This window comes from Columba livia, chromosome 1, assembly GCF_036013475.1.
Source record: "Columba livia isolate bColLiv1 breed racing homer chromosome 1, bColLiv1.pat.W.v2, whole genome shotgun sequence".
In the NCBI taxonomy this organism is placed as follows: domain Eukaryota; kingdom Metazoa; phylum Chordata; class Aves; order Columbiformes; family Columbidae; genus Columba; species Columba livia.
This window is the reverse complement of record NC_088602.1, coordinates 186,441,901-186,455,827: the sequence shown is the minus strand read 5'-3', so window position 1 is coordinate 186,455,827 and position 13,927 is coordinate 186,441,901. Positions and strand designations below refer to the sequence as shown.

Here is a 13,927-nt window from a genome sequence, read left to right as displayed (position 1 = left end):
GACACAATCTAAAACACAAAACAGTGGCACAAGATTCTTAACTCTGCCAAAATTAGCTTACTTCAGTGGATTTATCCTACTGATTTAGAATGAAGATTAAAAAACTTGGTTTTCCCATATCTTTCCCATTGATTTATGTAACTTTTTTCATGGGTTACTTTAAGAAAGTCTTTTCTGCATTACAGCGGTCTCCTATAATTCATTTAGCAGTAATGACAGAGAAAATGAGTAAGATATAATGTTTAGATCTGACTCATTGCCAGCTGTGAGTATCCTGATCAAATGCTATAAATTTAACATGAATAATGGCTAAAAAAATAAACTAAATTACCTGAAAAAGGAGCAAATGAAAGCAAATCAGGAGAGCTTGTATGTTAGAAGGAAAAATGGAATAGATACGACTTGAAAAGTCTGTCTTGTTTTTACTTCCTGAGTTGCTTGAAACACCGATACATGATCTCTTCATCATGACACCAAGCACAGCACCTGCCTGCCAGGGTGCAAATTTCAGAGCTGGCTTTGTGAACCCTGGAGTTAGCAGACTAGCCTGCCTCTACTGTCAAAAAAAGTATAAAACACCAACCATTTGAATTAAGATATGACAACTGCTGAAAAAAAAAGAAAAAACACACCACTGGGGTTTCTTTCATCATGAAAAGGTGGTGAATGGATCATTTCACCTCATTCTTATGCTGAGTATTAAAGAAATTAAACACATCACTGTAACTCATTTCAGGATTTATTTGTGTTTTATCAACATGACATCATAAGACTTTTGGCCTAACAACTTTGTTTTTTAGTGTGGCACAGCTGTGTGTGAACACGGCATAGGTTCTGCTGGAGTTGTGTTTAAAGGGAGGAAATCCTTCACCATCCTAGGGAGTGATGTTTGGACTTCCATCCACATATCTTGAGCTGCGACTCTATACTTCAATCTTGAGATAGTACTGATATATAATAATTTGACGTTGTTGACCTGAATGGATTCTGCTTTCATTTTGATTCATCATGAGCTGATGTAGGTTAAGTGGTTTCACACTGTGTTAGAATTAGATATAGCCCAGCAGGATAATTCACACCACAAACAGGCAAACTCATTCCCTATCAATTCAATAGAGAAGTTAAGTTCCTTGGAAAGGTAATCTAGAAAATCTGTGTATGGTGACGGAAAGCCACTCAGAGCAGGTAGAAAAAATAGTGATGTCTGGGATCTCCAGAAGCTCCCACTAGCTTTGATGCCTGACTTCGGACTTGAACTTTAAGCTCTTGGATCACTTGGAAGACAAGGTGGGCAGCCACCTAACTGAACAAGGCTCACTCCTTTTAAAGCTAGAGAAGTATGGCCTCGAGTTGTGCCAGGGGAGGTTTAGATTGGATATTAGGAAAAAAATTTAATGGAAAGGATTGTCAGGTGTTGGAACAGGCTTCTCAGGGAAGTGGTTGAGTCACCATCCCTGAAGATGTTTAAAAGGTGTTTAGATGAGGTTCTTAGGGACATGATTTAGTGCTAGAGTTAGGTTAGGTTAGGTTATGTTTGGGCTTGATGATCCTGAGGGTCTCTTCCAACTGAAATGATTCTTCAATTCTAAGTAGCCTTAGGGCCTTTATTTTGTAAAATAACCCTTGAGCTTAAAGCAGTCTTCCAAAAGCAGGCAATTAAAGTTCACTTCCAGTGTCAGCCCGACATAGTTCAGATGCAGCCTGTTACTTTCCAGATGACTTTTCCACCTTCCAGACAGGATATGTCACTCCTGCAGTCAGGACTGTAGAGGGGATATCTGACTAGTGTTCGTAATACATCAGTCTCCTCCACAACAAAGTTCAGACTTCAGGTCTCCAGATAAGAGCATATATACAGATGCACAGGGATTTTTCAGGTCAAAAAAGAGCCAGATCTGAAAAATTTTAGCTGCTGCTGAGGTTGAGTACTGACATCAAAATACTAACCTTCTCAGAGAATTGAAAGGTTTCAGAAATGAGCTGTTTCTTACATGTTTCTTGCAATTAAGGTCGTGCAGCTACTTAGGGAGGTACTTCCATGGTTGCCCATCCAGGCTATCTGTGTGAGACTCAGCTCTGAAAGAGATGCAACAAAAAGCAGTCTACAGCTCCTCATCTGCACCATTTGCAGCTCAGCATTCACTAAAACAGACCAGGAACATCTGCCAGCTTGCCACCCACTGTGCTCAATCCTAATACACCTTCTGCCAAACCTTACAAGAAAAGGGGCAGGAATTCTTAGTCTTAAATAATGAAAATGTTTATATAGCACCACATTTCAGGAAACAGAGAAGGACTTCAGGATCTCAGATTTACAGAATAAAACTTGGTGTTAAGGTTAGTTCCATAGATATCACAGTTCATGTTTTAAATGCCTGAAGTATTCAACTGCTTGATATGAAGAAATTGACCTAGGTCCTCCTCTGTCCCATACAAATGATGCAACAAGTCATAACAGAGGAAGACTCAAAGATTTGATGCCACACATAAAACTTTTCTAGACATCATGTTTACATTGAAATTGTAAATGAACAAAGTTGGAGACCACAGCTCATTATGATGTGTTACCTCCACTTTGATATGAGAGTGTTCATTTTCCATTACAACAGTTTTGTTGTTCTGTTTACAAATGAAAACAGTTGGAAGTCAGGAAAAATGCTGCTTAGCTGACAAGATACTCTGTCAGTGGTCTGACATGATAGTAAAGTACTTCTTTGTCCTTGACTTCTCAGTACAATAACCTTCCTTTGCTTCAGTTTCCTCAGTGCGTGTTACATGGAGCTCTGATACCTGTTGCCTAAAGTCAGAATTTAGATAACTATAACATGGTGTGTGAAATTGCAGTCAAGAGTATGACATAGAAAATTTCTAAATAATGCAGACAGAGCCTAAATGAACAGCACAGTATGCAGCAACATAAATTTGCCAGATTCTATAAGGTTATGTACCCTTCTAAATATTTTACACCCTTGATGTATTTTGGCAGCTAGATATTCTATAGAAGTAACCAAACACGTACTGCTTAATACTTATTTGAAAATGCACAGAATATACTTTGATAATAATATATCAGACTGGTACACATGAATCTTTAGAATTCTCTTTTGTCACAATACCACAACATTAAAAACACATATGAAAATACATTGACTTGATATTTTTCTCATTGGCTCACATACATTTTTAGTTAAGGAAAGCCATAAACTGCTGAAGTTAAATTTGATTTAAATTTTCAGTATAGGCATGGGAAATTATAATAGCAGGTGCTCCTTCTCAGCTGGATTTATTTCATCAACATGCCCAGTGCATGAAGGAAATACTTAACGATATTAGCTGAAACAGGACAGTACCCAGAAATATCACAGGCCAGCAGGAGAGAGACACCCTACCGATCTTAGGAAGATGACTTCTAGTTAGCAGCCGCCAAGGAGAGGAAACTGCTTTGGCACCAGTGCAATAATATTTAGCCATTCACTTGCCATATGAACGTGCCTATGAGTGTAGCTGGCCAAACCCCAAATACACTGCAGTGTTTAGGATCTTTTCATCAATAGTGCTGTTGCTAAAGAAGTGAAATGAATGTGTGGTATGTTTTTATTTCACAAAGGTCCTCAGAGCAGAGCTAATATTACACAGTCATTGATAAACTTTGCAAGAGTCAGACTGGAAAACTACAGATACAGTGAATTAATCAAGTGTTTCAGGATCTAGCAATACACAAATAGAGAGAGTACTGCTGGAACATTCATGCTCTCCCTGGTTGTTAATTCTGGTTCAGATGACACAAAAATCATATGCCCCAGTGACTTGTGAGAAGGAGAATTAGAAGCACAACTGCAAAATTATTATTATTATTTTTTTTTGCTAGCTATAAAGCTGATTGAAACAATGGAAAAGAAAATCAACAACACTTTTTTACATTTTAATGCTTTTTCAAGATGATATAGAGCATGCTGTCTAAAAATTGAAATTAACAATCAATTAAAAAGACAAATCAAGTCAAACAATACTTACAATACATGCAAAAATATAACCACCAAATATCTTTCTGTGTGAATTAGACCCCATAGCCACCACGTCAATGTTATTTTATTCTGAGTCTTTGAACATTTCACCTAGAAAAACTTTTAATCTATTAGATAAACTGACCTGATGTGATTACAAGTGTGCAATCTTTATACCAAACTATTAGATTATGTATTAGAAACCAAATTGTTTTGCTCTTTTTTTCTTTTAAGTAAAACTGGAAGCATGGCTCTTGATTGTTCAGGGCAAAGTTGTGAAGGCAAAGGAGTGTTGTATTCTCAAGTAATTTAAATTTCAGCAGATGTGGCAATATTTTGTTTAGTTCAGGGAACAGATGGAATGAACTCTGTGAAGAAAATTGATCCCAGTCAAATTCCAACAATTTCAAAAATCTAACTCAGGATGAAAAACCTTCCCAAGTACTGCTCAGATTCATTACATCTAAGCAGAACATTACTAAACTCTCAGGATCTTTTTCTTTCACTTGCTTCCTCTACATATTTTCGTGGTCATTTGCCAAATAACAAAGACTTCGATTTAGTTTGTTAAAAAAAAAAAAAAAAAGTTGGATAAAACAGGGTCAAACACATGTGAAATCACCTTTACTATGTACATTTAGTATATGACATAGCTTTTTGGACCGCAAAATTAAATCAGGTTTACTTTCACCTAATTTCTACATGCTAATATATTGATCAGACTCTGCCTTGGGATGGATAATTTCTTTTCTAAAATTGATTCTAGCTAAAAAAGAATAAAATTTTTCTAGTAACTTGTGTTCATTGCTTCAAATTGTGAGGTAACGTGATAAATTATGGCAATAATCAGTTGGCATCTTAAAGTGAATGTTCTTAAGAACAATCAATATGTGCTGTAACTTAATCACATATGAGGTAAATTATGAATTTATATTAAGAATCCTCAAAGATTCTGCAATTAATAAGGAACTTTGATATCGCAGAGTTAAAGAGATGGCTCAGCTTTTAAGATATCCATTAAGGAACTTTTGAAAGTAAGATTAGTTTGCTGTGTTAACAGATCCTGACATGAATATGTCCCCGCATGTTCACATGAGAGATCTGTCTTTTTTTCTCAAATGATACAGGTATTAGAATCCAAATCGCAGTACAGTCCACAAAAATATAGCTTAATAAAATATAACTTGCTAAATACAACCTCAAAACTGTCATATGGAAATGAACCTGTTTTCCTTTCACATGGATTTGAAAGCCTGGGTTATTTGCTGGTGTGATTCTATACTCTAATTCACCTAAGCAATTAATAGCACTTTTCAGAAAACTAACTGACCTCTCAGATCCACTTTTTCTGGTTTTAAACATTGTATACTAAAGAAATAGAATATGTGAAACATACCACATAAATTATTTTTAGAAATCATATTTAAGAATATTTGAGTCGTTCTGAGAATAAATATATCATATAAATATTTTGCACATTCTCATAATTATTATTATTATCATTGTTTTAATTGTAAGAGTGGTTTAGTATCTAATATTTTCTCTGGAGGATTATCAGTTTTACAGCATAATGATGCTAAGAAGATCAGCAGAGTTTCTTCAGATACATGATTTATGAGGAAAAAAAATTGTTGGCACAATATTTTCACCCTTCAGAGATTAACTAATGTGAATTTGTTAATCTTCTGGGAAATGCAGAGGAGATTGCATTAGCTACAATAAGTATAGGTTAAGTCACTGTTCAATTACCTAAGTGTTGAATTGTTTAATTATTGGAATATTTGTCCTCTTGTACAAGTCTGTTTATAACCTTATAATTTTGTGCAAAATATTGTCAAATGCAATGGGTATTCTTTTGGCTAAAAGAACACATCTACTTTGATGTCTCAGCAGGTGAAATTCTCCTTTACAGACAATGGGAGCAGCTTGAAATAAACCTGACCAATAATTTTGACTGCATCTTATTACCTCATATTGTGCCTATTTTTCTTCATTAACTAAAGAAGTGGCTTGTTACAATCTGCTCACCTTGGATTACTGGATTTATGTGGGAGGAATCCCATTCTTGGAATCCTGCAGAGGTACTGAAAGACTGTATCAAGGACCAGTATGCTTGCATTGGGTACATGCCCAGAGATACGAATGGCAATTAACAGAAGGCTGAGGAAAGAAAAAGGTGAGCAATAACTGCTTCCAAGTTAAGCATTGAACAAACTTACAGATTTCCATGTGCAGCTTGCTTTCTCAACTTTAAGAAGTTTATATGAACTTTTTCTTGTATGACCAGATCCTGAACTGAAGTCACAGGTAAGAGTCTTCATGGTACAGACTGAAACCTTACAATTGAGTTATCAAGATCACACCCTTTGAATCTTTTTTAGGTAAATGGGACATCTAATTAAATTATATAAATTCACCAATTTCCCCAATATTGTGATAATCAATTATGCTGAGAACAATTCAAGTAGGCATGACAGAGCAACATCGAGACTCCAAGAATGACACAACTGTTATTTACATTATTAGGCAGTTAAAATGAACATCTCAGATCTAGAACTGAATCATCTGTCCTCAAAATTTGTAAAAAAATAAACAGTCACTGCAGATTGCGGTTTCTTATTTAGAAAAACTTTGATGGTACTTGTTAGTACGAAGTATGGTGTCAATAAATGCTGTCATAAAGTAAAAAAACAGATTACTTTTTTATTTTTTAATTTAGGGTGAAATTTTAATTTAGGGTGAAATTACTACTCCTCATTACTTGGAATGCAACAAGCCCACAAAGGTGTGATGCGTTTGTGATGAATTTTGCATTTTACTGAAAGGATTCTCTCTTCCCTTTATAATATTTGAAGTATTGATAGGAAGAATAACAACATTGCTAACACAGTCTAACTCTTTCAAAATAGTTTTCCTGCTCTGGCATGGGGATTGGACTAGATGATCTTTTGAGGTCCCTTCCAGTCCCTAACATTCTGTGATTCTGTGAAAAATAAAAAAGTAAATTTGACTAAAATTAAATTTTATAGAGAGGGGAGGAAAAAAAATAGTTATTCTAGCATATAATATATTAAAGGGAGATCAAACTGAAGTACACATACGTTTTTGTACAGCTATGAACTCTTTAACAAGTGGTACTTCAGCTGCTGGCAGGAAATGCAGTAACGTGTGGCTTCATCACGACAATATTCTCTGAATTATTATTGCTGCCATTCACAGAGATAGATTTTCCATTGCTATCATTTTGAGTCCCCATATCTCAGCTTAATTCAAGCAGCTGCCTGATGGAAGCCATGCATAGACTGAAAAATTAGCCCTTTCCATCACAGTGTTTGGGTGAAAGAGGAGATTGCTTCTGTTTACTGTCACATGCCTAGAGTCTAGACAGGACAAACGTTTTGCAACAGTACTAATACTAAATATTACTTATTCTTGGAGATTTACCATAGCTCTTTATGTTATTTTTTTTCTTCATGTGTGTGCACGCGTGTGAAGGATATGTGACAAACTGTGAAGAAAGGCTACATGAAGGAGGTTATTCATAGTGACAACTAAAATCAATTGCCTTAAGTGTGCAAGCTCCATTTTGATAGGTGTCCTAGAAAGACTTGTCTGGAAGACACTGAAGTCTCCTAATTTAGTCACTAGTTAAACTTCTAGTATGTAGTCTCTGAATAGTCCCCTGAAGGTTTGGAGCCATTTCACCAAAGTTTAAACATGAAGTTAGCATTCCTAAGCTAGTAAGAGCAAAGGATTGGATCTGGTCTCAACTAGATCCTTAAACAATGGAACTGGATTATCCATGTAGCCAGAACTAACAAACCCCATCTTCCTTATAGGAAGGGAGATAAATAAGGAATTTTGGAATACAAATCACCTGACTGTGGAAGACAAGCATGTCAGAAAGTGCTTGCTTTATCTATTGACTATATAAAGTCTAGATGGTCAGATTATTTCATCAGGTTAGAAATATCATTCCCTCTAAAATGGAATCATTATTATCAAACAGATATATGGAAGTTAATACTGACTGGAACAGAGACAGTGCAGAATGAGGAAACTCAGCTACTCAGCTTGGTCGATCCAGATCCCTCTCATTTATCATGGTGCAAAAGGAAATGAATAATAGTGGCTGCAAATTCCATAGTCTGAGCTGGAACACCAGTTCTCAAGAAAGGGCATTAATGACTAATGCTGAGGGTGAGTTATTGGTGGCTGTATAATGTCTGCCATGTGCTTGTGGACCAAATCATTGCCTGCTTTTTGAATCACTAAGCCTCAGAATGCTGTGCATGACATGTATCAGCTGCATTACTGCTTGACTCCACAGCCTACTTTTTGTTGTGATTTTTATCTATTGTCTTAGGCCTTAACTAGGAATAGCAGACATGAGAGAGTTTATTTTTTTATATATTTACCTGAAGTCAAAATAATTGAAGTATTTACAAAAAAATCTGTCTGAACCTGAAATGCTTTTTTCTTACAATGGATTGCCATTACACAAGCCCCTAGGGTGAGTGAATATTCCACTAATGGGAATGTAACAGTAATGAATCACTGGAATCTATGTCTCTGTCACAGAACAAAGATGAATCAGCTAAAATACTATCCAGAAGATTATAAGTGTAGACTGATGGTTATCATTAGCAAAGTTAAAGGTTCCACTGTCTGATTTGTATACTGTAGCTCTCAAACCTTGCAAAACTGCTTATAATTTGAGTTCTCTGGGGTCCTGTTAATAATTCTGACTATCTCACTATCTTGTTGACAGCTTCTTGCTGAAGGTCATATTCTGATGGAGATAATTTTAAATACTTCTTTTGCCTTTTAAACTTAATCTAAAATATTTATTGGAAAGAAAAAAAAATGCTCCAATGTTCACTTTTCTTGATATATGCATTTGAGAAATTATATATAGCAAGTAATGATTTTTCCTCACTGTAAAGTTACCCCAGATATCTGATGGCCTGAGGAAAAAATCTACATGTATATGAGCCAGGTGAACTTCACTGGTTTTGACATAAAAGTGTATCAGTGTGTCCTTGCAGATTTTGTCATTCCTTCTATTTGACTACTGCCACTTCATATGTTTTTTGATCCAAAAAAACCCACTTTTGCATCCTTTGTAAGAAGAAATGGTTCCCTATTTTCCTTTAAGGAACAATGGAAAGACACTTGAGAATAATGAGTCCACCAATGATATGATATCTATCCTTGTTGTAAAATTTGAATAAAAATCAAACCTCATTTCTAACCTACATTTTCAGCCAGAAATACTAGTACAGGTTTATGGTGGGTTGACCTTGGCTGGCAGGCAGACATCCAACCAGCTGCCTTTTCACTCCCCCTCTTCAGCAGAGAAAGTGGTTAAAATAAGATAGAAAAGCTCATGGATAGAGATAAGGATGAGGATATTGCTCACCAATCACCACCACTAGAAAAAAAGACTTGACTCTGGGAAAATTAAGCTAATTTATTGAAAAAAAAAAAAAAAAAAAGAGTAGGATAGTAATGGGCAAAAACTAAACCACTTTTCCTCCATCCCATCTCCTTCTTCCAAGGCTGAACTTCACTCCTTTGCTCACATGAATGAGGCAGCCCCAGCCTCTCCTCACAGAGGCCATCTCTGAAGCCCCCTTACTACCAAAACCTTGCCAGGAACACCCAGAACAAGGTTTAAAGCAAATACAAATCTGGATAACAGCCTTGTACCTGAATGGCAGGGAGGTTTGACCTAAAAATAAGCAAAGACCTTGAGATAATAGTACCATAAAGACATATAATGAGAGGCAAATTTAGTCTTCAATAACTAGCACTGTTCTGACTGACAGACAGCCGTTGTTTTTTCTCTCTTCACGTGCTCAAGGGCAGTCCATTCGGTTTCAGGTTTTAGGTTATACAGCGTCCACTGCTGCACATGCTTCTTTACTGAGCAATCTTAGGACTTTTTTTAGATTCTATACATACAGCAACTGAAATCACTATATCTTTAGATCATTATTGTTATCCCTCAAAACTCATCAAAATATCAAATCTGCTTGAAGGGATAGGATGAATATAGCCAAGAACTTTTTAAAAATGGGTAAGACCTAACACTTCAAAATAATGGAGTTGTCAGCTCTGAGAGAATCAGAAAATCATGGTTAGTAGTACTAAGAGGGGTTGTAGAAAACTTGCCTCATGACCAATTGACTTAGAATCTGAATGCCACTGATAACGTATGACTATATGGGAGTTATTTGCTCTTAGCATCGTGTGGCCAAGAAGTAACACAGAAAAATCTGGTGTAAGTAATTGGCAATGAGCACAATATCGGCTATATAATTTTCAGGATTATCAGCTCTACAAAAATGAGAGCAACATATCTTGTGTAAGACCGAGTTTCTTAAAATCTCAGAATTAACCCTGCAATTATGTAAATTGTGCTGTATATCTTTTCATTGTCTAACAGAAAATATCATTAAAACTCTACAAGTTTTGTATACTGGAAATGGAGGTGTGTGTTAGAACACCTAGGTACTTTTGTTTCAATGTACTGGGTCCCATGTATCATAGAATCATAGAATCAGGGAATCATCCAATACCAGGTTAGAAGGTCCAATCTTTCTTAGCAATAGCACAGTCTAGACAAAATGGCCCAGCACCCTGTCCAGCTAGTGCTGTGTTTTCTTAAGTGTCCAGATAAAAATGACTGAGAAGGTATCAGAAAAGTTAGGTAAAGCACTATAAGATTTATCTTTTTTAAGTTTGTTTATTTCTCCCTTGGTCTATCGAATCTTTCAGAAAAACAAAATTTGTTACTTTTAATATCATTTAAAACTCATGAAGAAAACAGTGGCTTTGAATACTGAATATGGGAAAGATGTGTGTACTCTTTTCCACTATTTTATTTCTTTTAAGGCATTGCTACTTAAATATTTACAGGCAATAGTTTTAAAGTTAAATGAAAAGCAATGAACTGACGTCAACTAAATCATCATAATATTTAGGGCTCTGAAGAAAGACAGGATGAATACATTGATCTGAGAGACAGCAGACCTGGATTTCATGGAGGATGAAAAAGAAGTTAATTAGAGAAGACAATTTATGAACCATGAATTTAATTCTTGAATTACCTACAGTAAGAGCTTTTGAAAGGACGTTTATTTTTAAATTTCCTAGCCTTATATTGGAGTTACATGTTGTAATTTAAAGCATACAGCAAAGTTTCAGATTTAAGCAAACTTTTTTGAGAAATGTGTATGCCAGTAAAACTGCCTGTATTTGGCCTGTGCCCTAGATTTTGTGGGCATCCACAGATGCAAATACTCTCACTCAAGGGAGTTGCTCTGGGAAATTGTTGTTGCTTCTAGGCTCTCAAACAATACCTGATGGGAAGTGGGAAGAATGCGGTTGTTCTCTCCAAATGAGTGTATCATAGCATTTGCCATGCGTGTGTTTGCTGGAGTTCTGGTGGAGATTATACTTTCTGAGCTGAAATCTCTCTGTATATTTTGTAGTAGTTTGTTAAGCAATTAGCATACTTTTAAGTTTGCTTACACTGTATGCTGAACCTGATACATTAATTAATTTTCTTGCTCAGAAGCATCCACTGCATCTCAAAGATGAGAGGCAAATCACCCTTTCCCATCAAAATTTTTGTTTGAATGGATGCCATTTTAAACTTAAGAAGTAGTTTAGCAAGTTGTTCTTGAAATATTTGAGCTGTTAGATTCTGTCTCCCTGTTAAGTCTGGAGTCAGTTTACTTTTAGGTGTCAAGTATTCTTCGCACTTGTGTTCCCTGGAGCAGCAAACCAGATTATTCCCAGGTGGGTATTCAGACAACTGCAGATAACAATTATCTGTTCATGTTAAGACTGGAAATTATTTTCCCACTACCATTCCATGGAGGGAGGTTGTGCTGTCACACAATTTTTATTCGCCATTTCTCAAACTTCTCTCACCCTATCTGCTGCCAAGCTGCAGCCTTGAGGCCAAGTGTGCTAAGTATGTCCTTTCAGAGGATACCAAAGACTGGAGATGGGAGAGCAACTAGTCCACACAACCACCAACCATCATAAAATCTCTCAGCTTTCAGGTGTTCTCCCCAGCACCTTCCACTACTGATTTAAGAGAGAGCTTACTTATCTAGTGTGGCTACTGTCTCTTTCCCCATGTCCCTCAAAAAATGCATAGATAGGAAGCTAAGACCCTTCTCACAGGATGGCTTTATCTTACCTCTAAGAAAAAGTCCTTGCTTGTTTATTGTGATTAGATTTTTTTATATCATGTGGTATTCTTAGGGGATTATGTTATTATGTTCCTTTTTCCATGTCCAACCTAAGGTTCTTTGATTAAATTTTCCATTTTGTATCATAACACATTCTAGGTGCTAGTCTGCTTGTCTCTGTTACAAACTTTTGAGGGTATAATGGTCAAATTTTATATGTATGAGAAATAATAAATGCACAGTTTTCTTACTGGATTTTTGACTAGTATTCTTTTGAAAGTATTAGCACATGACATCATGAATTTTTATACTGTTAATTGCTAAATGGTATCATATTCCTTTTTTCTACATACTCTTAGCTTTACAGGTAGCTATCAGCTACCTTGGCATTGCAAAGAAGGATTTCCAAAGTATGAATAAAAAGTGTAGTGTACCACATTAATAAAAACAAATGAAACAAGTATTGCAACCATTTGAAGCTGAGTAACTGTGTCCTCTCTTGTCTGAGTATGGATAGAACGGAAATGTTTGATTTTTTCTCTTGCCCAACCTCTATTTAAAGCAATAGAGCAGAGCTTAATAATTTCATGTAGTTGGGCAGGTTCTTCGTCTTCATGCAGATTTCCTTTATCTCACTACAAGTCTCTGTTTTAAATTCATGTCTCATATTGCTTCTTGCTTGATTAATTGTTTGTATCCATTATCATTTCCCCATTTCTCACCAGTAGACTCCTTTCTGAGTGTTACAGATGCACAGTAATATAAGTTATAACAGTATGTGACCACATAACCCCCCCGCTGACTGTTAAAATCAGATGTTACAACAGTTAGAAGAGGAAGGAGAACTTTCTAGGGTCGGTTGCCACCTTGAGGACTCCGGTGATGTAGCTGTGTACTGGACATCACACTAAAAATATCCCAAAGAAGATGTCAAAACCCAGACTACAAACCCAGATCTAGCACACAGTCTAAACATAGCCTGTAAAAGTTACATCTTTCAGTTATTGGGTAGAAAGAGCATGTATATTACAAGAAGTTTGAGGGATGTTACGGGACAGAGTGCAAATCGGCTGACTTTTAGAGATTTAGTGAGGTAGGTAGTGCTTCCATGTTAGTTTGGCAGTGTGTATTGTAGAATGTAAGAGCAAGAAGATTTATATTTCAATAATGTTTCAGTTTATTACAGATCATTAAGAAACTTATTTTCACCCATCACGAGGACCTGCATTCAACCAGAAGCAGGACTATTGAGAGATTCTTCATACCAGATTATCTCACTGCTCTTTGTTTGGAGTATTTTATTGAATACAAGAGATCAAATTCAAATTTCTGTATCAGATCAGACAAGGGAGTTGAACCAAGATTCCTGCTTACCTAATACCTTAACAAATGAAGCACTTATTTTTTAGTAATAACTCTTTGTTTCTGGCATGATATTTTGCAAGTGATGCTGGACATTCCAAAATACGGAAAACCATTTCATTTCTGATTAACTGAAGTGTTTATACAATTCCCACCATTTTTTATAATTGAATATGTTTCTTAAAAATGTTAGTGTCGTGTTGGCCGGAATCAGACTTGCCTATAGATTTTTTAATTTAATGGTCAAATCAAAGATATACATACACAGCTCTATTAGATCCCCTGCAATATGTTGCCTAATGTGACTCACTGGGATTTCTTTTTAATAGTGTTTTTCTATTGGGGGTCTTT

General features: G+C 36.0%; 1 long non-coding RNA gene across 3 annotated transcripts in view; it reads left to right on the top strand.

The window, feature by feature from the left end:
• LOC110357644 (uncharacterized) overlaps window positions 1–13,927 on the top strand; it is a 96,019-nt gene that overhangs the window by 71,370 nt on the left and 10,722 nt on the right. For all 3 annotated transcript variants that reach the window (XR_010469574.1, XR_010469572.1, XR_010469573.1), the window contains one exon: window positions 5,895–6,180. This is a non-coding gene — a long non-coding RNA (uncharacterized LOC110357644). The remainder of the gene's footprint in view (window positions 1–5,894; window positions 6,181–13,927) is intronic.